Source organism: Dasypus novemcinctus, chromosome 7 (genome assembly GCF_030445035.2).
Source record: "Dasypus novemcinctus isolate mDasNov1 chromosome 7, mDasNov1.1.hap2, whole genome shotgun sequence".
NCBI lineage: Eukaryota > Metazoa > Chordata > Mammalia > Cingulata > Dasypodidae > Dasypus > Dasypus novemcinctus.
The window spans coordinates 80639362-80663897 of NC_080679.1; the positions used below are offsets into that span (position 1 = coordinate 80639362).

The following is a 24536-nucleotide window of genomic DNA, read 5'->3' on the forward strand; positions in this document are numbered from 1 at the left end:
AGTAATATAAACAAAAGTCATAGATAAGTGGACCATATTCTTTAGCAAGCATTTATGAAAGGCATTTTCTAGCTTGAGTGCTCTCCCATGCCTCTCTGTGCCCTTCAAAACAAAGTCCTAGAGACAACCAGCAAGATGGTGGCAGAGTAAGGAACTCCTAGAGTAGGCTTGTGCTACAGGGTAGTTAGTAATTACTCAGAGATATTTAATGCACCTGTTTGGGGGATCCAGAACACCAGAAGGGCATCCTGCAATGTCCTTGAAAGAATGGAAGGAGTAGACTGCCCATCTGCAGAGAAGATTTGTAAGTAGAGCACACCATGGAGGCTGTGCAAATCCTCTACTGGTGGCACATGCTACCTTAGGAGCTATTCTGCAGCTGGATTTGGAGGCTCCACTTCCCAAAACTGGGGGAGGAAGAGCTGATTGGGCACCAAGTTCAGCTACTGATTAATAAATTCAGTAGGCTAAACTATAATCCTAAGAACAGTTAAAGTTTGAACATGTCCAAGTCAGAAAGAGGCCAGTAGCCACCATTTTTATTCCGCCCCTGGCACAAGGGGAAGCAGATGGACTGAAAATCACAGTGCTGATAGGGGCTGGCCTCTTTTCATCCATATCAGATTTCAGCTCTAGCCTAAGCCCCAGCCCCACCACCAGCCTCTCCAAGAAAATATAGGCCATGCTGTGAAGGCCAGTGATCATTCTACTTGGGCGACACAAACCCCCTCAGGAGCTATACTGTGGCTGGATTTGGAAACTCCATTTCCCAAAAACAGGGGAGGAAGAGACGGTTGGCCATGGATTTCAGCTACTGGTTAGTAAATTCAGCTTGCTAAAGTATAACCCTAAGAACAGCTAAAGTTTGAACCTGTCCAAGTCAGAAAGAGGACAATAGACACCATTTTGACTCCACCCCCTGAATCAGGGGAAGCCAGGCTGATGGAAAATCACAGTAGGGACTTGCTTCTTTCACCCAGATAGGCCTGTAGCCCTAGCCTAGGCGTCAGCCCCACCTCTAGCAGGGAAGAAGCTGGTGGGCCCTGCACTAGCCTCTCAGGGTAACTGCACGTACATTCAGCAGGCAGATGGAATAGTTGGAAGTTTACTGGGGCAACTGCAGTCATTTTGGACCCACATGGCATAGACTGCTGCCCACACTTGCAGCTTCATTCCTGCCCTAGGCAGGGGAGAAATGGACTTGAAGTTTCATCAGTCTCTCTGGGCCACTACAGTCTAGGTCTGCATGACTTAGATTATTACACACAGCTATGGCTCTGTCCCTATCTCTGGCAAAGGAGAAAGTTGGGAGAAGATTCACTGGTCCCTGGGGAAATGAGGGCAGCGTGAGCCTCCACAGCTTATAGCACCAACTACATCCTTGGCTCCTACTACACAACTGCCAAGGGAGAAAGGACAAGAAAGTCCTAAACTAAAGAGGGAAACTACACCTAGAATAAATACTCTATTAAGCCAGATGCCAAGATGCCAGAAAAAACTGCAACCCATACCAAGAAACAGGAAGATATGGCCCAGTTAAAGAAACAAGATAAGTCTCCAAATGACATAAAAGAGTTGAGACGAGTAATCATAGAGGTTCAAACAAATATCCTTGACAAATTCAATGAGATGGTTAAAGAGAAAAGTATATAAAGAAGACACTGGATGAGCACACGGAAGAATTTGAAAGTATACTTAGAAAGATAGCAGATCTTATGGCAATGAAAGGTGCAATAAATGAAATAAAAAATACACTGGAATCATATAAGAGCAGATTTGTGGAGGTAGAAGAAAGGATAGGTGAGCTTGAAGAAATGGCCTCTGAAAACAATCTAACATACAAAATAATAGATGAAGAAAAGAATGGAAAAAATTGAACAAGTTCTCAGGAAACTAAACAACAGCAAGTGACATGCAAATATACATGTCATGGGTGTCCCAGAAGGAGAAGAGAAGGGAAAAGGGACAGAAGAAATATTTGAAGAAATAATGGTAGAAAATTTCCCAACCATTGTGAAGGACATGGATATCCATATCCAAGAAGCACAACATACTCCCATCTGAAAAAATATGAATAGACCAACTCTGAGACACAAACTAATCAGAGTGTCACATACCAAAGACAGAGAGATTCTGAAAGCAGCAAGAGAAAATCAATGCATCATATATAAGGGCTACTCAATAAGATTAAGTGCCTATTTCTCAGCAGAAACCATGGAGACAAGAAGACAATGTTTTGATATATTTAAGATATTGCAAGAGAAAAACTTCCAGCCAAGAATCTTATATCTGGCAAGACTGTCTTTAAAAAATGAGGGCCAGTTTAGAATATTCACTGATAAACAGAGACTGAGAGAGTTTATAGCAAATAGGCTGGCCTTGCAGGAAATACTAAAAGTTGTGCTACAGCCTGAAAAGAAAAAACAGGAGAGAGAGCCTTGGAGGAGAGTCTAGAAATGAAGATTATATCAGTAAAAGTAACTGAGTGTCAAAAGAGTGATGAAAATAAAATATGGCCAAAAAAAGCCAATATTTAGGAATAAACTTAACCAATGATGTAAAGCACTTGTATTCAGAAAACTACAACTCCTTGTTAAAATAAATTTAAAAAGACATAAATAATTAGAAGAACATTCCATGCTCACAGATTGGAAGACTAAATATCAAGTCTACTCAAATTGATATATAGATTCAGTGCAATCCTGATAAAAATTCTACCAGCAGTTTAAAAATAAATGGAAAGTACAATTATCAAATTTATTAGGAAGCATAAGGAATCCAGAATAGCCAGAAACATCTTAAAAAAGAAAAGCGAAGTTGGAGGTCTCTCACTTCTGGACTTTAAATCATATTACCTAGCTATAGTGGTAAAAATAGCATGGTACTGGCATAAAGACAGACACATACACCAATGGGACTGAATGATGGCTCAGAAACAGACCCTCACATCTAGGGTCAAGAGATTTTTGACAAGTCAGTCAAACCCACCCGGCATAGGCAGAATGGGCCATTCAACAAATGATATTGGGAGATTTGGATATCCATAGCCAAATGAAAGAAAGAGGACCCCTATCTTATACCTTATACAAAAATTAACTCAAAATGGAACAAAAACTTAACTATAAAAGCAAGAACCATAAAGTTCTAGAAGAAAATGTAGGAAAATATCTTCAAGATCTGGTAGTAGGTGGTGGATTCTTAAAGGAGATAAGAGAAGGACTGATATGTACTACTGATGTTTAATGTATGTAGAAGTTTTAATTAACCTTACTGTAAAGGTGTGGAAATGTATAGAGTTGATGATAACACCTTACAGTGAATAACAGGCTGTTTATAAATGGGAATGTGGCTAAAAATGGTAGTCTAGGGATATAAATGGCAATGGACAGAAAGCTAGAAAATAATCTAGGGACCGAATAACACAGTAAACCCAGAAGTGAATTGAGAATTGTGGTTGATGGTACAGATCGAAGAGTGTCCTTTGTGAGCTAGAGCAGATTTACATCAGTCTTGCAGGGTGGTGGGATTGTGGAGAAGCATGGGAAAAACACAAGTGGAATGATCTATGGGCTGTGATTAATAGTAATGATATAATATTCCTGCATCTATGCCAAAGATGTACTGTGTTGATAATATGGGAGTATGGAAAAAGTGTGCCAAATGTAAGCTATGGACATGGTAATAATCTGATGATATTATCTCATAATCTGTAACAAATGTGCCTCCATGATGTGGTGTGTTGATAGAGGGGTGTTATATGGGAATTCTGTGCATGTGCGTGATTGTTTTGTAAAACTTCTGTCATAAAAATATATTTAAAAAGTAATAATAGCATAAGCTGGGGAAAAATACACCAAATGTAAGGTAAGGATTATAGTTAGTAGTAGGATTTTGAAGATATTCTTTCATAATTTGTAACAAATGTCTCATAATAATGCAAGTAGTTGGTGGTGGGTTGATGTATGATATCCCTGTATGATGTTATGCAGGTTTGCTTTGAAAGTCCCCAACTTTTACTATACCCTTATTGTTTATGTATGTCATGTATAAATGTTATAAAATGATAATAATAATAGGGGTGGGTTGGGGGGAAATTGCACCAAATGTAAGATACTTTGGTTAGTAGTAATATTTTCAGGATGCTCTTTAATCATTAGATAAAAACGTTTTACAGCAATGCAAGGTATTGGTGGTAGGGTGAGGTATGAGAGCACAGTATGATGTTATGTATGTTTGTTCTGTAAGTTCACAATATTACTATACACTTATTGTTTATGTATTTTTTATGTATGAATAATATACTTCAATAAATGAGAAAAATGGAAAAAATATCCTAACTCTTATTTAATTCCTGACTCACATGACCTTGTTATAATGTTTCTAGTTTTTAAAAACAAATTTTCTGGATAAAGGATAACATTTCTGTGTTTAGGAAAGTATTTCTAGTAGAAGTAGTAAATACACACACACACACAATAAATAACCCAGCAAAATGAATAAAAGAGAAACTTAAGAAGCAATATAGAATCTGAACCTTTTCTGGGATAAGTATTTTTCAGTTTCTCACAGGTTGTCAACTGTCAAACCTTTGAAATATTCTTTCCTGGAATGTCTTTCTGAATCAGTTTTTTAAATAAATTATCTGATTTGGTGTTGTGGTGGGTCATTTGTGATTACATCCATCTTGTCCAGTTACAGCAATAACGTGTAAATTGTACCTCTAAGCAGCTTATAAAGTGATGCAAATAATGTTTTTCACCTTGGGTTACCATAGCCACAGTCATTATTTGCAATAGCTACTGTGCTGTGTTCTATGAAATTCCCTAATAAGATGCTTCACCTCATGTCACACCTAAGATTCTGGTATGAGTATATACACTGAAAAGTTTTGAGCTGACATAACTTTTCTGCCAAAATTGTCCTTCTAGGAAATTATCTTTAGAGCTATTATAAAGTTAGTGTTAATATGATTGAAAATTCTTTACAGAGGTCATTTGCTGCCTGATTCAAGAAGATAAATTATATCTTTGAGTAAAAGGAATGGGATGAAGAACCACCATTTAATAACTGAGAAAATTTCAAGACATAAAGTACAATACCAATAATGGGCTCCATGGCCCCCAGAGCACATGTCAATTCCCAGAAAACTAATAGAGAAGTGTCAATATTTCTGAGTCTTCAGGGAGTTTCAGGGCATGGTTGTGGAGCAGTTGTCAGAAGTCAGGAATATTACTTATCTTTTACTTGGGTTAGTAAGCTAAATGCCCATAGGAGTAATGCATTCAAGGGATCTGAAAGGCTTTTTCAAGGTGTTGCCTTAGAGCCACCGTGTATTCATGGAGCATGCTCATTAGGGCATCCATGATGCCATATCCTAATGAGCATGCTCCATGACTTCTCTGTTGGAATTGTAAATGACTATCATCACTTTTTTGGTATCGTATTTTTTACTTTAAAAAAAAAGGGTATCTGAAAAAAAAGGGTGGTTATAGCCTTTTGGTTATTTTATGGAGTAAAAATAATCCTATGTGTATCCTTTTTAAAGAAATTCTCTTACATCTAGTACCTTATCACTCTTGATTTTATAGCCTTCCTCTTTTTAACAAGTGTATTTTAAGGCCTTATCACTTTTGAGAACACTTTTGTTTTAGTGTTACTGAAATGATATGTGCTCAACAGAAAATTTAGGAGATAAAAAGTAAGCAAAATAAGAAAATAAAAATCATTTAAAATCCTATTGAAGATATAAGCGCTGTTGGCAAATAGAGGTAGATCTTTTTTCTACTGTATGTTATATACTTTTTAAAATAAAAACAGGATCATGTTGCACATATACTGTCAAGTGCTTTTTTCCCACTTAGCAAGCATCATCAACACCTTTCCATGCCGTTACCTACTCTCGTATGACTTCATTTTCAATGATTACCATATTCCATTTATGTAATCGTCTCTCCACTGTTGGAAATTTAGTCTAACAGGTTTCCTGATCTTCCCAAGTTTACTGTGTTAGCTTTCTCGGAGACTTTAGTGATGTGAATATTGGAACAAATGGCAGTAGACTTGGTTCTATAAAGCCTTGTCCTGGAAACTTCACGTTTCACTTGTGGTGTCAGAGAACAAAGGCACCAACAATCATCCACGGCTTAGAGTCTATGAAGTCAGGCTCATAGTGCTACTATAATCACAACTTCCCAACCTCGGTCATCTGCAACTACAACTTATTCCTGGGCCACTGATATTTCAGGAGAACAATACAAGCAATTGAAATATGCAATGTATTGGTCTAGTCTACAAAACAGCCCTATAGCCCTTCCTGCTCTCGTCATGAGAACAGTGTGGGATCTGGGGGAACTCTTGGTTGGCATCAGGAGACAGTTTCTGGCTTTGTCCGAAATCCTCTGGGTCATTTACTTCAGAGCTTCTGGAATGAATGCCCACATTACATACGCCCTTGACAGTATCTTCAGCAGCACAGGGCCAAGTTATTAAGAGACTGAAAACGAGCATATCCTGGTTGTCTGTCTGATGAGTCAGCTGCAATAATGATTTGAGCTGACTGCCAAATACTGAGAAGTCCTATCTGGAGATTCACTACAGCAGTCCTTCTGGGCATCTAGTCAAGCATAACATGACAGAGCCGGGTTATCTGGATTTCCCTGGTTGAAAAGCATTTTTAGAGGAACTTGTATACCAGGAGGCAGTATGGTGAAATTTTAAAACTACAGATCATGTGGTCACACAACCCAAGTTCAAATTCTGCTCTTTACCAGCTGTCTCTGGGCTCTACACTCATCTCTCAGCTGAAAGATAGGGAAATGCATGTCCTTCATCAAATCCTGAAAAGGAAATGAAATAAATGTAATGAAAGTACTTAATACCAGTGTGGCATATAAGAGTGCTTCATAAATTGGTTTTAATATGTAAATAAAATTATAAATACATTTTAAACATTTAATACAATTTATTATCAATATAGATACTATTATTAATATTATTATCTCTGTTATACACTGGTTCTATGCTAGTTCTTGGGGATACAAAGTTGAATAACATACTGTCCTCTAGGGGTTGAAGTCTAGAGATAGTCACCAGCAGTTTATTTCAATATAGTTTGGGAAGTGATGAAATAAATGAGATAAAACTAAGGATGAGGTGGTGTGAGAATGTATTATTCAGATTTGGGGATTCAGGAAAGACTTGCTGGAATCCCATGGCATAAGCAGTAGAGTTTTACTTGCCAGGCGTCAGAATGGGCAATTAAAATGTTGTAGTTGCTAATTGCCTCTAGGACTTTAAATTCAGGCTCAAATCTAGAGATAATAAAAAAAGAAAAAAAATAAATAAAGAGCTTGAGAGACCTGAAGTATTTTCGTTTTGTTTTAACTATTGGTTTTTGTGGTTTTAGAGAAGATGTGATAAAATATGTCCCTACCATTCTTTGTACAAAGTAACTTTTGTAATAATACGTTGTCTATGTGCCTTTATATCATTTAGTTCAGGGAGTAAATTTTCATTCATTTGGATTTTTTTCAGGTTTGTTAGCGTTCACACCAAACCACATTCTATTCAAATGGTAAAAAGTCCAGACTTCATCAGCTAATAGTTTCTGGTATTTAATAAAACAAACAAACAATAAAAGGTGAAGGAAAAAAAAAAAAGACAAAACAGCAATTATCCTAGATGAAATACATATAGTAGGGAGAGTTATGTAAATATATTAGCTTTCCCATCCTTACTTCCTGTGGTTTATGTGCTTCTCTACTCCCTTCCCTGACCCCGAAATATTTTTTTGGCACTAGGTTACAGAAAATCACTATTTGTAGTCACTGTCACCATTCTGATTTCTTATGTGTTTGGGGTTTTTTACCTTCCTAATTAGGCACATGGCTCAGTAGTTGCTGGCTAAAACCAGCCTGATATGTGTTCTCATGCCCTGTAGGGAAAAGAGGAAAGCTGGATGGGGCCTTTGGTCCTTATTAGATTGCTGAACCATTTCATTTGTCTGTTTTTCAGAAGCTGCTTACGCAAGTATGCAATGCCATGGAGACCAGGTTTGTTAACTGGAGAATGTAGAAGAACATCCATATAATCTCAGGGTCTCTGAGGAATTTGCCAAATTGAAGGTTTAATCCAGTTGTCTCTGCTGACCTAAAGAAAGGCACTATCTCAAAATTTTTACCTCTATTCAGATATGAATGTGATTCACAATGATTAAATGCCTTGTGGGGGGGAAGCAGATTTGGCCCAAAGGATAGAGCATCTGCCTACCACATGGGAGGTCCAGGGTTGAAACCCAGGGCCTCCTGACCCATGTGATGAGCTGGCCCACACGCAGTGCTGATGCGCGCAAGGAATGCTGTGCCATGCAGGGGTGTCCGCCGCATAGGGGAGCCCCATGTGCAAGGAGTTCTTCCTGTTAGGAGAGCCGCCCCATGCGAAAAAAGTGAAGCCTGCCCAGAAGTGGCGCTGCACACACAGAGAGCTGATGCAGCAAGATGACGCAAAAAAGAGACACAGATTCTGGGTGCTGCTGACAAGAATCCAAGCAGACACAGAAGAACACACAGTGTATGGACACAGAGAGCAGACAACTGGGGGGGGGGGGGGGTGTGGGGGTGGAAGGGGAGAGAAAAATCCTGTGGGGAAAAACAAAAATGTGAATGAACCAGAAAAGGGACACTTCCCATTCTAAAAGTCAGGTCCTTGTGCTGAACCATATTATATCCTCATACTGGGTGGAGATTTGCTTTTGGATAGGTTTTTGAAAAAGGTTTTTAAAAACCTACCAAAGGAGATGATGAGTACCATATAGGTACATTTGTCAAGTTGTAATTTCCAGTGAAATTAATGACAGCATGTAAGGCAGAGGTGGAGTTTCTTAGCTTCCATAAAAATGTCAGTCCTCTCCTTAAGAATGGTGTTTTGCATCAGAGGATTTCAACATGTTTATAAGCATAATTAATTGAGAAACTTTATTACTATATTATGCAAGGGGAAATTCTGTATAGAGATTAGCCATTTGTGACACTAAGTGAACTAGTAAAATCTAAGCTAGAACTTGGGTCTCTGGTTCTATTACAAGCCTTGTTATCTTCTCAAAGAAGAGATCACCTATAGTTTCAAGGATGGCCAGGGCAGTGTAAGCTGATCCTTTTCCATCTTCCCATGTTATGCCCTTCAAAAGGGCATATCAGACACTGCTGGCTTTTTACAAATAAAAATCTTGGCCATTTGGGTGCCATCTACTTATTGATTGTGGGAACAAGTGTAATACAGAAGACTGCTATCTGTACTAAGCCTTCATGAGGCAAAATGGAGGCTCCCTTAAATCTGAGTCATATACAAAGATCCTATGGCCCATGAGTGTACCATTGCCCTAAGCTGATTATCTTTATTTTGACTTCTGACTTACGTTAGAGATCGCTTTTAAAATGGAAGTCAACATACCTTATTTTGTCCAGCAAATTCTCTTTTTAGGTAATAATCTATTCTACAAAAGAGCTCAACTCCTCACTGATATGGAAGCCTCATCATTGAGCTTATTTTTCTTAAAAGGTCTGATTTCATCCTTAAAGTCTAGATTTCAATTTCAGAAGCAGTCTTAAGAGATGATTTATTACAATTATCTACTACCAGGAGGACTCAGCAGTATTTTTGGAGCTACAGGGAGAAAGTTTCTAGAAATTCCTTTGGGAATTGGTACAAGGATATGATCTAATTTCTTATAAAGATGGTGTTTTTCATGTATAGACCACATGAAACACAAATTTACACTGCAATTTAGCACATATCTTCCAGTTTTACACTGGGAATTCATGGAAGACAGTCAAATCAACATTCTTTTTACAGTACTTCTGTGAAGACAGACAACTTTCAGCTTTCCTGTCCCCAGATTAAGACTGCCCATTTCAATAATTGGAGAGAAAAAGCATTTACACTACATACAGTTCTTCTATTCCTGCCCAGTGTCACTTTTCAATGAGCAAATCAGGAAGGAGCCACCTATGATTCCATTGAACTGGAAGTTAAGACTGCCACCTGACCACTTTGGGTTCTTCTTACCTCTGAATCAACAGGCAAAGAAGGGAATTACTGTACTGACTGGAGTGGTTGATCCTGACTATCAAGGGGAAATAGGACTGCATCTATATAATAGGGGTAAAGAAGAGTTTGCCTGGAATACAGGAGATCCTCTAGGGCATCTCCTAGTACCTCCATGCCCTATAATTAAAGTCAATGGGAAATAGTAACAACCCAATCCAAGTGGGACTAACAATGGCCCAGAATCTTCAGGAATGAAAGTTTGGGTCACCCTACCAGGCAAAGAACCATGGCTAGCTGAAGTGCTTGCTGAGGATAATGGGAACATGGAATGGGTAGTGGAAGAAAGTAGTGATAAATATGAACTTTGACCATGTGACAAGTTACAGAAATGAGGATTGTAATGGTCGTGAATCTTTCTTCCTTGTTTGATTATTATTATGATTGTATATGTACACAAACTGAATTGCTTTGTCTTCTTCCCCAACCTTTTCCCTTATCATATAACAAGTTGCATCAGTTTCATGTCATAATATTTAAGGATGTCACATTAGGAGTGTCACATTTACCCAAGAATTTGCATCCTATTCTGCAGGAAATTAATATGTTTCCAGTTGCATGCAGGAGAGTTGAAAATTGTTAGGCAGAAATATATACACATATGCATGTCTGTTATTGTTTTTATTTAGAAACTAAGTATGCTTTAAGGTAATGTGTATAGTTGCCAAGTTGACAAGGAGTGGACTGGTAATTGTGCCCGATTGTTTGGTCAAGCAAGCACTGGGCTAACTGTAATACAAGGGCATTTATGGATTTTAGTCACCATTGACTTTACTGCAGTGGTAAATCATAGATAGCTGATTACAATTACATCAATCAGGGAGGTCGCCATCAGCAATGAGTGATGCTTTATCCAATCAATTGAATTGCCTTCAAAGGGGAAGTGATTCCAGCATTGAGTAAGAATTTCCCAGCTCGACTTTGGACAGCCAACATCTCCCAGAACTCATCAAGGACCTTCCCTGGACTTTCACTGGAGCCCCTGGTTGCAGCCTGCCTGCACAACCTGGACTTGTGCATCCCCATGGTCACTTAAGAGGTTCTGATAAAATCTCTATTGACAGATATCCCTTGTTGATTCTATTTCCCTAGAGAACCCTGACTAATACAGCTTATACTGAAATCTCTTCACTGTATGATCCATAAGAATCATTGGTGCCTCTATTTTTGCTTTCAAATGATTTCCTAGCCCTTGAGTTTCATGCTCATTAGCCATGCAAGAGACACTGCCACCTGTCATATAGCTCAGCCTCTAAGCTGTGGGCTTGGAAGAAACTATTTTTCAAGGACAAGGGAAGCCAAGGAGAGAATGGGGACATGTTTATTTCCACTTTTCACAGACAACAGTGGGAATGAATCCAAACTCTGGCAGGGAGACTGTATTAAGTGCCATTATCATTTGCATAATGTGTAATATAAGATGTTGATTCATTCCTGATAAACAGACATGCTTAGGGAGGTGAGGCAAAAGTACACATTGCCCCTCTGCCTGCCCCTTAAGAAACCAATCACTTTCCTTCTCTCCATCAACTTCACAGAAGCAGGAAGCGATCTGCTCCATTGAACTTGCTTCCTGTATCTCCTTAGCACACTGACTAATGGGGATGGCTCTTCCTCCAATGGTGGCTCTGATGCCGCTGTGCTCAGCTGCTTCTTCCTCAAAGGAAAGAAACCAATGTCACTGGGATGGGCTGATTTGGGATGCATTTTTGTTTTACTTTGTTTTTGTAAATTTAACTACTACACTGCATCCTACCCCTAAATAGGACTTAACTTTTGAAGACTGGAGTAATATATAGTTGTTCGGGAAGTGCTATATAATTAAAACTGAACCATTTGATGTTATCTTGATTGCAGAGTAAATGATTATCTAATTGCCTGTTTGTTGAAGGTGGGTGTTTGGCTTAGAATTTTAGTTTTAGAAATTTGATATTTATCTGTTTGCATGATTATACAGTAGCAAACACATTTGTTTTAACAAATGAGTATTCCCATTTTAATAAAAGTCCTGACATTTAATATTTAGTGAAAATTGCATTTTTAAACAGATGATGGTGAAAAGTGAAATGCCCACAACTTTGACTTTTGCTATGATGGCTTTCATTCCTGTCTGTTTCCAATGTACAGTAATGGCATGGCTTTGTACATGGTCTGTGGGGACCAAAGGTAGAAGGTTTCTACATTTCTTCTGCCATCTGCTTATATGATAATCATAACTAATAACAATGTTAGTACTACTGATAACATGAAGCAAATTTATACATAGATATTTTCTATACTTTTTCTCTAATTTTCAATTTAACATCTGTATTTTTAGCAATGAACAGAGACCCAGAGTATTCAAAGGCTTTTCTAATTCCTTTTGGTTGAACTATGTGAAATTGCCATTTATGTAGCTTAAAAATGTTGAACATCTGCAACTTTATATGTGTCAATTCAACAATTCCTGAGAAGAGTCAGGATTCAAACCCACGTCAGCCAAGATTTAAAGTCAGAAAATGCTATGTTGCTGCCTTATTTATTTATATTCTCTTCTCTTCCAAAAATCTAGCCTTGCAAGTATTATATACTTAATATAATATGTAATTAGAAATTTTTGTTAGCTGGCTTTAAAGAAAAGGATGTATAGGAAGCAACATGGTTCTCTTTTGTAATCATTTAGAAAAGTTATGGGTCTCAGTTTTTATTGCTCTATTAACACTTCCTTTCCACACTTTTTTTCTTACCCACCACACTCTCTCTCCTTTGTTTTTTGGCCATAAGTATTTAACTCAAACTCTAACATTGGCCTGGCCATTTTGTAAATGCCCACATGTTTGTAGTATTGAGTGCCTCCAAAAGACAGGAATTTTGAGAGTAAATTGATGACTACACAATTTAAAGTGTAATTCCATAGTAATTACTCAATTTCTTTTGAACAGTAACTATTCTCCATGAGTTTTATACAGATGTCACAGCAGATGTACTTCATTTAAAGGAGAATTTCCAATAACTGCAGCAGTTTTTGGAATTACTATCTTCAGTGGTGCTGAATTAAATTGTTAATAAAGGGCATTGTTGAAAATTATTAGGGAATATGATTCAGACAGGAGATAGTAGTTGTCAAACATGGGAAGGTTCCCATGAGTGAGTGTTATCAATTGTAGTAGTATTATGTCAAAGAACTGATGAATATGTGCCTTGAGAATCATAGATAGTTATTGATAGTAAATACTGCATTTTGTAAAGAACTTTCCAGGGTACAAATTTATGTCTCTTTACATTTTCCCACTTGATTATCTCTGGGAGCCAGGACATATGGGTGGATGTCTTGAGGCTCAGAGGCTCACTTAAGTCCTTACAGGTGGCAGGTGGCATGGAGGGTACCCAAACCAGCATCCAGGCTGCCTAACTTCTCAGCCAGTTTTCTCACCATCACCCCACACTGCTTCTTCAGTTGGTTCAGTAAACAACTCATTTAGACTGTGCGTGTGTTTAATCAGATGGATTGACCTATTGACTTAATTTAAAAATCAAAATGATTGAGTCAGTGGTATATGAAAACATAAGTTCAGAAGCATTTATTTTTACATCAAATCCTCAGGTTTTATGGAATATATTTTCAAACACGTTGAAATCGATTCTTAGTGCAACATAAGAGCCTGCTTGACATGCACCAGTCTTTTCAGGACAATTTATCCATGTACTGACTTACCACCATCGGAAGCATGATTTCCAAATATGCAGAACAATGTGCCCATATGAATACGGATGCTTCAAAATTGTGGACAAGTCTGAAATAAAAGAATGTATAAACTTCTCAGTTGAGCCTGGCAGGCATTTTGCTGAAGGCAAGGAAAAACTTGTAAACAGCCTTGATTTTCCTTTCTGATCATCAACTTTATTTGGGGGCTTGAACTGATTGCTACCCCACCTCATTCCAGCTTCATCTCTTTTCTCATTCAAATCTGGACAGTGATTTGTTTGCACAACTCTCTTCCTGGTCTGTGCAAAATGCAGGGCTTAAGTGAGCCTTGTCATTCAGGAGGCCACTCAAGTGTTAAGGGCTGGAGAGAATTCATTTTTGCTTAATCCTTGAGGCATATCCCTGGGGCATGGGCACCGGTGGAGAGGAGAAAGGCAGAGAGAAAAAAGATCTGGTGGTCTGTCAATAGGATTCCCACACAAACGTCAGAGCTGCTTTCCCTATTTCTGTGTGGCTCTCCTTCATAAAAAATTATTAGTGCTCTCTAGAGTTTTCTTTGTGGTAGTCTGTAGGCCACTTCCCCTGCCTTTTCCATTTCCTCATCTGAAAGAGCTGGCTGCCCCACTGTGCCCTCTCCTTGCTCACCTCCCACCCCACTTATCTTTCCCTTTGTTGATCCTATTTGGGCTTTGTGTTCCTCTGTGGAACATTGACTCTCCTATGGTTTCCCATTTTCTAACGTTATTTCCTGTCCTATTCTTTCACCTTCCTCCTACTCATCTCGGATTATTCATCGTGGTCCATCAGTGGACCACAGCTTGAGTTCCAGTTGACAGGAGAGGTGGAGATGAGGCCAGTGGAGAAGGAAACCAACAAAGGAGGAGGAAAGGAATCAAATGAGATTGACAAAGAGTGAGGAAAGGGGAAATTAGAGGAAGCACTGAGTTGGAAAAATGAAACTAGCTCTAACCTTATATATAATACCTTATATTCCTGTGATTATTAGGAATAATTTATGTCAAAGGTGTGACATAGTATCTGAAACATAAAAAATATTCAAGAAAAGATGGTTATTCTCTATTGTTTTCTAAGACCCAATTGCCTTAAATATAGGAGAATTAGGTTAGAACTATGGAGCAAAATCCAGTTTTGATAAAAGGAGCTCTCTATTCTTGGTAAATGGTTCTCTATTTTACAATATGCTGTAATATTCAGATTGTAGCAGTCAATTGTGTGAGATTTCACAGCCAATTTATAATAATAGTTACAAAATACTGAAATTTGAGGACAGTTATATTGGAGACTGGAGAGTATAAACATTAAAATCTAGATTACAGTTCTAGCCATGTACTAGTCTTGGAGAGGTTTTTTAACCTCTGTCTGCCTGCTCCAGGGGTCCATCACATAGCATTGTTCCTAGCTCAAATGGGATCATACACTTAAAGCCTGAGGCTCAGTCCTAGGCACACTGTGAGCACCCAGCGAAGGTGATCTGTCATTAGAATTCCAACTTTTAAAATTAGAGCAGATTCCAGTTTATCCTTATAAAGACATCAATTTCACTCACTTGGCTTCTGATTTACTTTCTTGAGAGAGAAAGACATGTAGTTAGGGCTAACCTGCTGGGAGTCTGTGACCAAGAGAAATTCCTTGCGCATGTGGACTGGGGTAGGAAACATACTAGAAACTGGATGGTAGGTTCCTCATCAGCTATATGGCCTCTGTCTATGATATTTCTTGCCATTTTAAATGTTCACAGAACATTTTTCCACGGAGTACCATTTGTTAATTCATAAAGCAGCTCATCACATGCTGTACCTGTTTCAGTAGGGTCAGAGAGATGTTTGTGCTATTATGAATGATTTGAGAAGTCATTTGTAGGGTGGAAGCTAGACTATATTGGTGAAGGAGTATCTGTTGGCCACTTCATGTGATAGGGCTTTTCCAAATCCTGTGACTATGTGGTTCATGCTAATTCACCTGCCCACCACCTATTGTGCATCCACTACCCTCCAGGCTCTGTGCTGAGTGCTGTGGATCCAAGGTGCATTAGAGTGTTGCAGCCTGGTGAGAAAGCCTATGACCTGGCACACAGCGGAAAAAATATTTGTTGCGGCAACTGGGAAATAGCCCCTACTTAATCATAAGTGTCACTGGAGCTGTGAACAAGCTGCCATAGGAGGGCAGGGGAAGGAGCAACTACCCTGGGTTGTGGCAAGTTTGCTGCCTAGAGAAGCCTTTACTGGGTTTACAGATCCACTCCCTGCAGTTTCTGCAGCAGTGTCTCCAGAGCTCAGTGAAATCCACTGAGAGTAACTGGTTACAAAGTCCCAAGAAAGGACACTGCAATGTGGCCATGCAAGCCCCAACAACTGCCCTTGGTGCCTTCTTCAAAACATAAGGGGCTTGATTTGACCCTTTTTTTTTTTTTTTAAGATTTATTTATTTATTTCCCCCCTCCCCCGTTGTCTGTTCTCTGTGTCTGTTTGCTGCGTCTTGTTTCTCTGTCCGCTTCTGTTGTCGTTAGCGGCACGGGAAGTGTGGGCGGCGCCATTCCTGGGCAGGCTGCTGCCTCCTTCGTGCTGGGCGGCTCTCCTTACGGGGCGCACTCCTTGCACGTGGGGCTCCCCTACGCGGGGGACACCCCTGCGTGGCAGGGAACTCCTTGCGCATATCAGCACTGCGCATGGGCCAGCTCCACACGGGTCAAGGAGGCCGGGGTTTGAACCGCGGATCTCCCATGTGGTAGACGGACGCCCTAACCACTGGGCCAAGTCCGTTTCCCTGATTTGCCCTTTTAATGTCTTGGAGAGACCGTCTCCCTGAGAACATACAAGATACATACATATATATATATATATATATATATATATATATATATATACACACGAGGACACACTGTATATGTGTGTGTGTGTGTGTGTATAAACCTAGGGATAGAGTGATGACCTGGTTTCCTTTCCAGTGTGCTCTAAGTCTGAGGCATGGCTTGGGAAGGAATTTGGTTGTAGTGCATCTAAGACTGTAGCAAACAGACCATCAATAAAGCAAACTCCTGGGGCAGCAGCTGTGCAGTAAAGGAGAATTGCCACGTCCACGGCCATAGAGGAGGGCAGGGGCCACATGTGTGGCTCCACTGTCACAGCCGGAGCCACTCAGCCTCACTTTGCTCATTCAGTGTCGCCCCAGGCTCCAGTCTAGGCCAATTGAGTTCCCAGTCAGAGGCAATTGAGGGGCCCAAGGCCAGTGTCACAGAGGCTGAGGATATCATCAGATTTCCAGCTGACTGTCTGCTCAGCCTTCAGGAAATCAATCAACTTCTTTACGTTTTGTTCTTTGAGACTAAATGACCACCTTGTACCCTGCTTATTGCGATTGGCACCTGTCTTGTTCCTTGTACTTCACTCTCTTGAGCCTCGTTTCCTAAACTGTCAGGGGAAAGTGTGAATAAGGATTTGCAGGGCTATTTTGAGCAATAAGGAGGTGATCTGTGAGGCTCCTCATGCAAAGCCAGGCACATAGAGCAGCATGATTTATGCTGGTGTCTAAACCTTGGCCTCTGTCCGTTTGTCATGCCCGTGATTTGGGGCCTGTTGTTTTACGCTGAACATGAAGCATGGTTGTTTTGAGGTGGAGGGCATTTGATATGTCACAGTGTACGACTCTGCCTTCTTTGCCAGAATTCATGTGTGCCATAGACCTCCCTGGCTCTCACCTCACTTCTGACCTTTATCCTTTCTCTGAGCATCATTCCATATCCTGCCATCACCTCATTCCTTCCCCTCACTGGTTCCTGACAGGGCAATTTCAAATCAATGTCCTGGTTTACTTTGTTTCTTTTTGGAGGGTTTCTGACTCAGAGACCTCAGGGGAAAATAGAGCTGACAGGCCACGTGCTAGAGCATAGGGGCTGGAGTCTGATTTAACATCTACGCTGTCTCCTCTTCCTCGGCTGCTTGGGGAGTTGTTGTGGAAGAGGTTCATCAGATATCCAGCCCTTCGAATCAATGTGCTTCCCAGAGCTCTGCAGGCCCGAGGAGTAACCATGCCCCAGGAACTGATTTTCTGGCCAGAGAGGAGTGTGCTGTGCAGTGTGCAGCGCAGACGGGAGCATGTGCTGTGGGCTCAGCTGGGGTTTGAGTTACCTGATCCAGCTGCAGGACCTGAGGTCTGTCCAAAGGCTGCACTCAGGCTGACCTCCGCTGGGGGAGACAGCAGATGCACAAGGGGTCCATTCCTTTGTCCAGCTGAAGAATTTTTTTAAAAAGCCTAAATTAAGCCTAAATTAGGGCCCTAGCTTGCAGAGATAAAAGAGAAAGAATCAGAGGGAAAATTTTGAAAAATTAGCTCTGAAATCGTCACGGTCCAAATTCTTTATCAGTATTTAATTTAAAAAGAAAAATAAAACAACCTGCCAGCCTCACAGTGGATACTGGATTACAGGCTGGATAATTTGTCAAGCACTTTAGCAACGTCTAAAGAGATTAGGGAGTGAATCCAAGCGCTTCAGATTCCCAGCAAGTCCGGGATAAAACCAGAGAAACAAATGTGCAATCACAATTTCTCCAACTGCTACAGGAGCTGCAGTGAAGAATGGTGTGCCTTCTGACTTGCCCCAGGTAGACCAAATAAAAAGGATAGATCCTGATCTCAAAAGTGAAAATGAAAAGGATGTCCTAAAAGGAAAAAGAAATATTTACGGTGTACTCAACAATGTGGCACAGGCAAGAGAATTATCTTCTATTGACGGTCTATCTCTGGATAAACTACTTGTTCATTTTAGGGAAAAAATAAAAATCAAGTCTTAAAATTAATACTTAACTTTTAAAAATAAACAGATAAAGGATTTGGCAAAGTGTTTCCAGGGGCCCCATGGTGGTGGGTAAGAGGCATGAAGAGGTACATCGGGGGGAACCACAGGTTTGAGTACAGGAGGGTCCCTGCCATCGGTTCTGGATTTCTCTTTCTATACCACCAGTTCCTTCCTTTCTTCCCTGTTCCTTCCCATCTACCTTTTCTGTCTCTCTCACCTACCTCTTGCTACCTGGAGTCTCCTTAGTCACATTTTAAGCTTTAACCTGACCAAGGTTAGAACCCTAGTATTTTATCTTAAAAGGCATTCACATGAAAACTAGTGGATGTGCAGCCCTTACGTAGCATTAGTGTTTTCACAGGGAGTCTTTTAACATCTTGTCAGAAAAGAGTGAGAGGAGGTTATTTGATGGGAGCTCAGCCCACTCAGCTGGCAGGTATCTCTGAATGGGAGTAGATCACGGTTAAATTCCAGAGTTCCCTAAATTACTGCAACAGACAGCTGTGCTCCATCTATAGCTCACACTTCATTTGAGACCAGGTTAGCTACTTCTGCAGCATTTGCCTGGCTTGCCACTGTGGTCTGCTCCCCGTGCTCTCCTGCCCGACTGCAGACCCTGATGACAAGGATTGTGTCTGTCTTAAAAATAAGAGCTATCATATATTGAGCACTTACAGTGTTCTATCAGTTTTCCAAAGCCTTTACATTCATTAACTAATTTGATCTTACAACAATCAAGGTAGGTAATTCTATTCCTGTTTTAACCAGGAAGCACAGAGCGGTTGAACAATTTGCCTAAGGTCACAGGACAAGAGATAGGGAAGCTAGGATTCCCACCCAGTTTGCCTGACTCCAGGGCTCACACCGTAAACCACAAAATGCATTGTATTCCAGGCACTGCACGGAGTGGAAAGGGTCCCTATCTGTTTTTCCTTGCAGTTGCGGGGACTTGCTGGTTGTCACTCCTTTGCGGGAGACCCTCAAGGCTAGAGCCATGGCCTCAGTTACCATCTACATGCCATCGACTCTTACATTTTTATGTCTAGCACAAATGTTTCTGTGAAAGTCTGGACCCACAGATCCAGTTGTGTACTTGATGAGGCCAAACGAATATCTCAGGGGTGCCTCAGTGCGACACAAGCAAAGAAAGCATCTTCTGTCTGCAAACCTTGTTCTCTTTCAGATTTCCTATCTCTGAGAAAACCAGGAACCATATTTAGCAGCTCCCCCTACTACCAAGGTTCACTTCAGAAATTTCTCTTGGCTCTCTCCTCTCCACTTCCACTGCCACCACCTTACCTTAAGCTCTGGCTATCTCTTGACTCTTACACTAACTTTTCAAGCAGTCTGGCTGCGTGTTCTCCATTTCCCCTCTCATCTGTTTTCTTCAGTCTCTAGTCACAGAGATCTTTATGAAAAGCAAACCTGATCTTAACACTCTGCCATTCCTTGTTTAAAACTATTCAGTGGCTTTCTTTTGTACTTAGGAAGACTAAATCCACAGTATGGCTACTTAGAGGTTCCCAAGGCCCTACATGTGTTCTCATTTTGCAGCAGCAGTTTCCTCTTGCTCTTTATACTCCAGGGATGCTGACTTTTTTCCCCCCAGTTCCTCAAAAATGCTTTCTCCATACTGGTCCTTTGCATGTACTGTTTTGTTTTAAACAAATTCTTATATTATTTCACAGTTGTTGTAGGTCAGAAGTCCAGACCGGGTATAGCTGGGTTCTCTGTTCAAGGTCTTACATGACTAAAATCAAAGTGCTTGCCACTTTGGAGCTCAGGCTCCTCTGCCAAACTCGTTCAAATTATGGGCAATATTCATTTCCTGGCAGTTGGGTGATGGGTGCCCCCCTTTTCTTGCTGGCTGTGTCACCTGATGGTCACTCCTGGCTCCTAGAAATGGCCCTCAGTTCCTAGCTATGGGGATTCCCTCATGACATGGCAATCATATTTCTTCAGTGCCAACAGGAGAATCTCCCTGATCTCTAGATCTCTGTTAAAGGGCTGATTAGGTCAGGCCATGCAGCAGGATAATCTCCCTTTTGACTAACTTAAAAGTCAACTGGTATCACCTTTGCCACAAAATGCACATTCTGTTTTTATTTTAAACATTTAGAACATTCCTCCCAAGGGCTCAACTTCCATCTCAGGCGTCACTGTTTAAAGAAACTCCTGTGTTCCACAAATCTCTGCCTTAGTCTAGGCAGACTCCTTTGCGATATAATCTCTTAGTATTTATTTAAATTACTAATGCTAATAGCTAGGATTTACTAGTGTTTATCAAGTTCAAGTGTCAAGCACTGTGGTATTTGATAATTAGTACATTTAAATGTTCTCCAATTAAAATTACAATAAAATCTGAGTAGGTAATTTTATTATAGTTTCTTTATGGAAAAGGAATCTAAGAATGTGGGTGGTGAGCTGAATGCATATTCAGGTGCGCGATGATTTGGTGGCTGTTTGGCTCCCTCATTGGATTGTGTGCTAGGAGTGACCTGGGGCCAGGCCTGTTATTAATCAGCTATGTTAGAGCACTGCCTGGCGTATAGAATGTGTTCAATAAGTACTTGTTGATTGAAATCATGAATATTTGAATGAGTGGATGAACTAGGGCACATTTTAATATGGGAACTAATTGGGTACCTTTTTTGTTCTCTACTCCAGATTATCACCTAAGGAATTGTTTACAAAAATCTACACAAGTTGTTTGCAAATGAGAAAAAGGCATTCTCAATACTAGAGATTTTTTTAGAGTATCTTCCACTCTTCATTTTGATGACCATCTGCTCCATTTCCCAAAAGAGGTGCTAATTCAATTTAATTTTACTTGTAATTAAGGAGCAAGGCTGTCCCAGCCATTCTAGAACTTCTAAAATAGAATAAACACACACTTACAAATGTGCACACACTGTGCTATGTAAGGCCATCCTACTAGCTGTAACAACCCAGAAATTTTGGAACTTTAATAGAATTTCTTTATGTGAACAACCTAATGGGCATGTTCCTGCTTGGTTCGACAGCTCCTCACTTGGTGTTTTAGGAGCCCAGGTTTCCTCCATGACAGCAGGAGAAAGAAAGTGGGAAGAAAGCATACCTGCTTCCTAAAATAACATGGCCCAGGCATGAAACCTGACACCTCCACTCACATTCCATTGCTAGATGTTTATTATGTGGTCACACCCAACTCTAAAGAAAGCAAGGAAATGTCATCATTATGTGTGGAGGGAAAGAGAAAACAGAATTGCAGGTGTCTCCAACAGTCTGTGCCCCACCCCCACTCCTGTGATGCTGGGCAGACAGGTGCTGTAAGGGCAGTTGAAAGGTCATGGGGTACAGGCAGGATGGAGTTTAACATCAGAAATGTGCACATTTGTGAAGGACTGTGGAGGAGGGGATTCTGAGTGGCTCCTGAAGGAAAAGGTAAGCCCTCCACAGAAAGAGATCATAACAGGCTAAACTGAGGCTGATGCCAAGAAATGAGGGAGTCAGAGTGTGAGACAAAGTGCATGCATGTGCGTTGGTCCATGTGTCTACATCTCAGAGTCAAGTAGAAATTGTTTTAATCATCTCTTTTTCTTGGTTTTCCTGAACGCCTTCTATAAGTAATTAAATAACTAACAAAATTCCTCCTTCCACCATGAGTATCTTAGTCCCTAATGTGAACTATGAAATAATTAGAGGGTGTGCTGTGTAAGAATTTTAATTTCATGGAAAACTTCTATTTTCAACACTGTGCTAATTATACAGGATGAGGCTGAACAAAGGGAAGATGTACAATTAGCAGAGCACAGCTCATTATAACCATTTCTGCTTAGAGGCTCTTTTGAATCTACATATGTAATATACTAATAGTGATCTAGTATTTATCCTTTAGAGGGCAATTCTGAAGATTTTAGAAAGGCAGGACTTTGTCTCTTTGGATTTGACTACTGTGTTAAGGCAGGAGATCCGCACTCTAGTCTAAGTGGCAGAGGAGAAAGAGCGTGGTCTTCAGAGGAGAAGCTCTCTCTTTCTTCCTTGGTCTGCCACTTATCAGCTGGGTGACCATGATCCCTCTGGGCTGCTTCCTCTACTATACAGTGGGTAAGTCTGCATAGGATAGCACTTAGCATTGATTCTGGACTATATTAAGGACCCAATTATTATTTTAGATCCATTTCCCTTCCTTTCTCCCACTTTCCCTCTCTTAGGTGTGATTTCTTTCACCTTAAATGAAAGTCCTTAAAACTTTAAGAACTGTACAAGGATAAAGGTAATATCAGACCAATGCAGGTCTTCTAGCGTACCAAACTTTAGTAAAAGGCAGTCATGCTATCTGTGGCGCTATCTGAGCAGTGTCAAGGATAAAAAAGGACCTCAGTTTTCAAATCACAGGAGACCTGTCTTAGTTCTTCTTTTCTTCCAAAGAAGATAAACTGCATATCCTGCACTCTGTTTTTAGCTTAGGAGGTTCTAACTTTGTTTTGTTTTGCACCACAAAAAACAATCTGTCCTACAAAAACATTAATGGGACTATGATGAGTCCCTTAAAAATTTGGGCTTTTCCCTAGATGTTTGCCAGAATATTAGAAATTGATATGAAAAGGCAGAGAACTTAAACACTGCATGCTATTACATATCATTCCATTGCAAACTGCTGTGGGCTGCTGTGGGCTGCCGGCCCCAAGCCTCAGTTTAGCTCTGAATGGCCTCCACAGCCAAGAGCATCTCAGCATTGACTGAAAGGACAGAGGCCCTCAGCTCCTAGAAGGCACTAAGGTTGCATTAGTGTATCAATAGCCCACATGCAAAGTTCTTAATAAAAAAAAAAAGATCACAGTCCAGAGGAAAGAGAAACACGGAAGCATTTGATTTGTGTAAGATTGAGTCATGCTACTTAATCTTTCTTAAAGGATTGTGGGGAATGTAAACCTCAGAACAGTCTAGGAGCCGGAACAGCCTGGAATGGAAGGGAACGCTATTCCCTCCTCTTCCCCTGATGCGCTATGCTCTAGCCATATTGGCCTTCTTCCAATTCTGTGAATAAGCCAAGCTCTAAACTCTCTCTTGTCTTAATGCCTCTATAAATCATTCTTCTGCCTCTTTAGAAATGCCTCTTGTAACAGTCAGGTTAGCCTCAGTTATGCTGTTTTGACAAATAGCTTCTTTATCTCACCGACTCGTTTTCAGTCTGTCTGCCCCTTTGGACTCTAAGATCACCAAGAGGAAGACCATGGCAGTAGGCTAATTCCATGAAGCAGTTTTCAGAAACAGTCACTCTGCCTAATACATTTGATATTGAATATTTTTGTCTTGACTTTGGAGAATCCTTATGGCTATAATTTCACGTCTCTCAGTCTCTGTCCTCTTGGTGTGCTGACTTCTTCTCTTCATCCTTCATCAGAGGATCCTCTCTCTACACAAATTCATTCCAGCCCTATAGCAGGGAGCTAAGGAAAGACAAAGGGGGACATGTCTTCAAATGCTATTATGAAGCAAATGGAAACACCATCAACTAAAAACCTCATAGAAATCTCCAAAGGCCATTAAAATCAATACAGCCAGTTGCAAATTGCTGGAAAATTTGTAAGTAATGAAAAGGAAGGAGAAAGAAATTTGGTGAATGGCATTTTGTTGAATTTGCTTTGGGCAAATTAGCTCTCAGGGAATTAGCTCAGTGCTATTCCCCAGTATCCACTGATAGCTATACTTCAGTGTCAATTTGAGTTTGGTATTAAGAAGGCAGTTTGAAAAGAAAATAACTGTCCATTTCAAGGACAAGGTACCTGTAGTTTAGAGAGGTTAACTGATGGGCCCAAAGTAGAAAAAGCAGATAGTGGAAAAGATTAAAGTATAATCCAAGTCTCCTCTTGCCAGTGTGGTGCTTCTTTTCTTGCACCACACTCTAGGAAAGCTGTAATTATTGTTAGTTATTTAGTATGCTTTTTATGGCAA

The 24536-nt window shown here is 40.3% G+C and overlaps 1 protein-coding gene across 6 annotated transcripts in view; it reads right to left on the bottom strand.

Moving 5' to 3' along the window:
* The window catches only part of B3GALT1 (beta-1,3-galactosyltransferase 1), a 617370-nt gene that overhangs the window by 22177 nt on the left and 570657 nt on the right, over nt 1-24536 (bottom strand). For 3 of the 6 annotated variants that reach the window (XM_058300694.2, XM_071216309.1, XM_058300695.2), the window contains one exon: nt 13796-13874. The exons of 1 other annotated variant lie outside the window; for it this stretch is intronic. The gene's annotated coding sequence lies outside the window, so the exon portion shown is untranslated. Of the gene's footprint in view, nt 1-13795; nt 13911-23757; nt 24032-24536 lie in introns of all 6 variants that reach the window. 2 more of the 6 variants (XM_071216310.1, XM_058300697.2) reach the window with 2 other exon arrangements.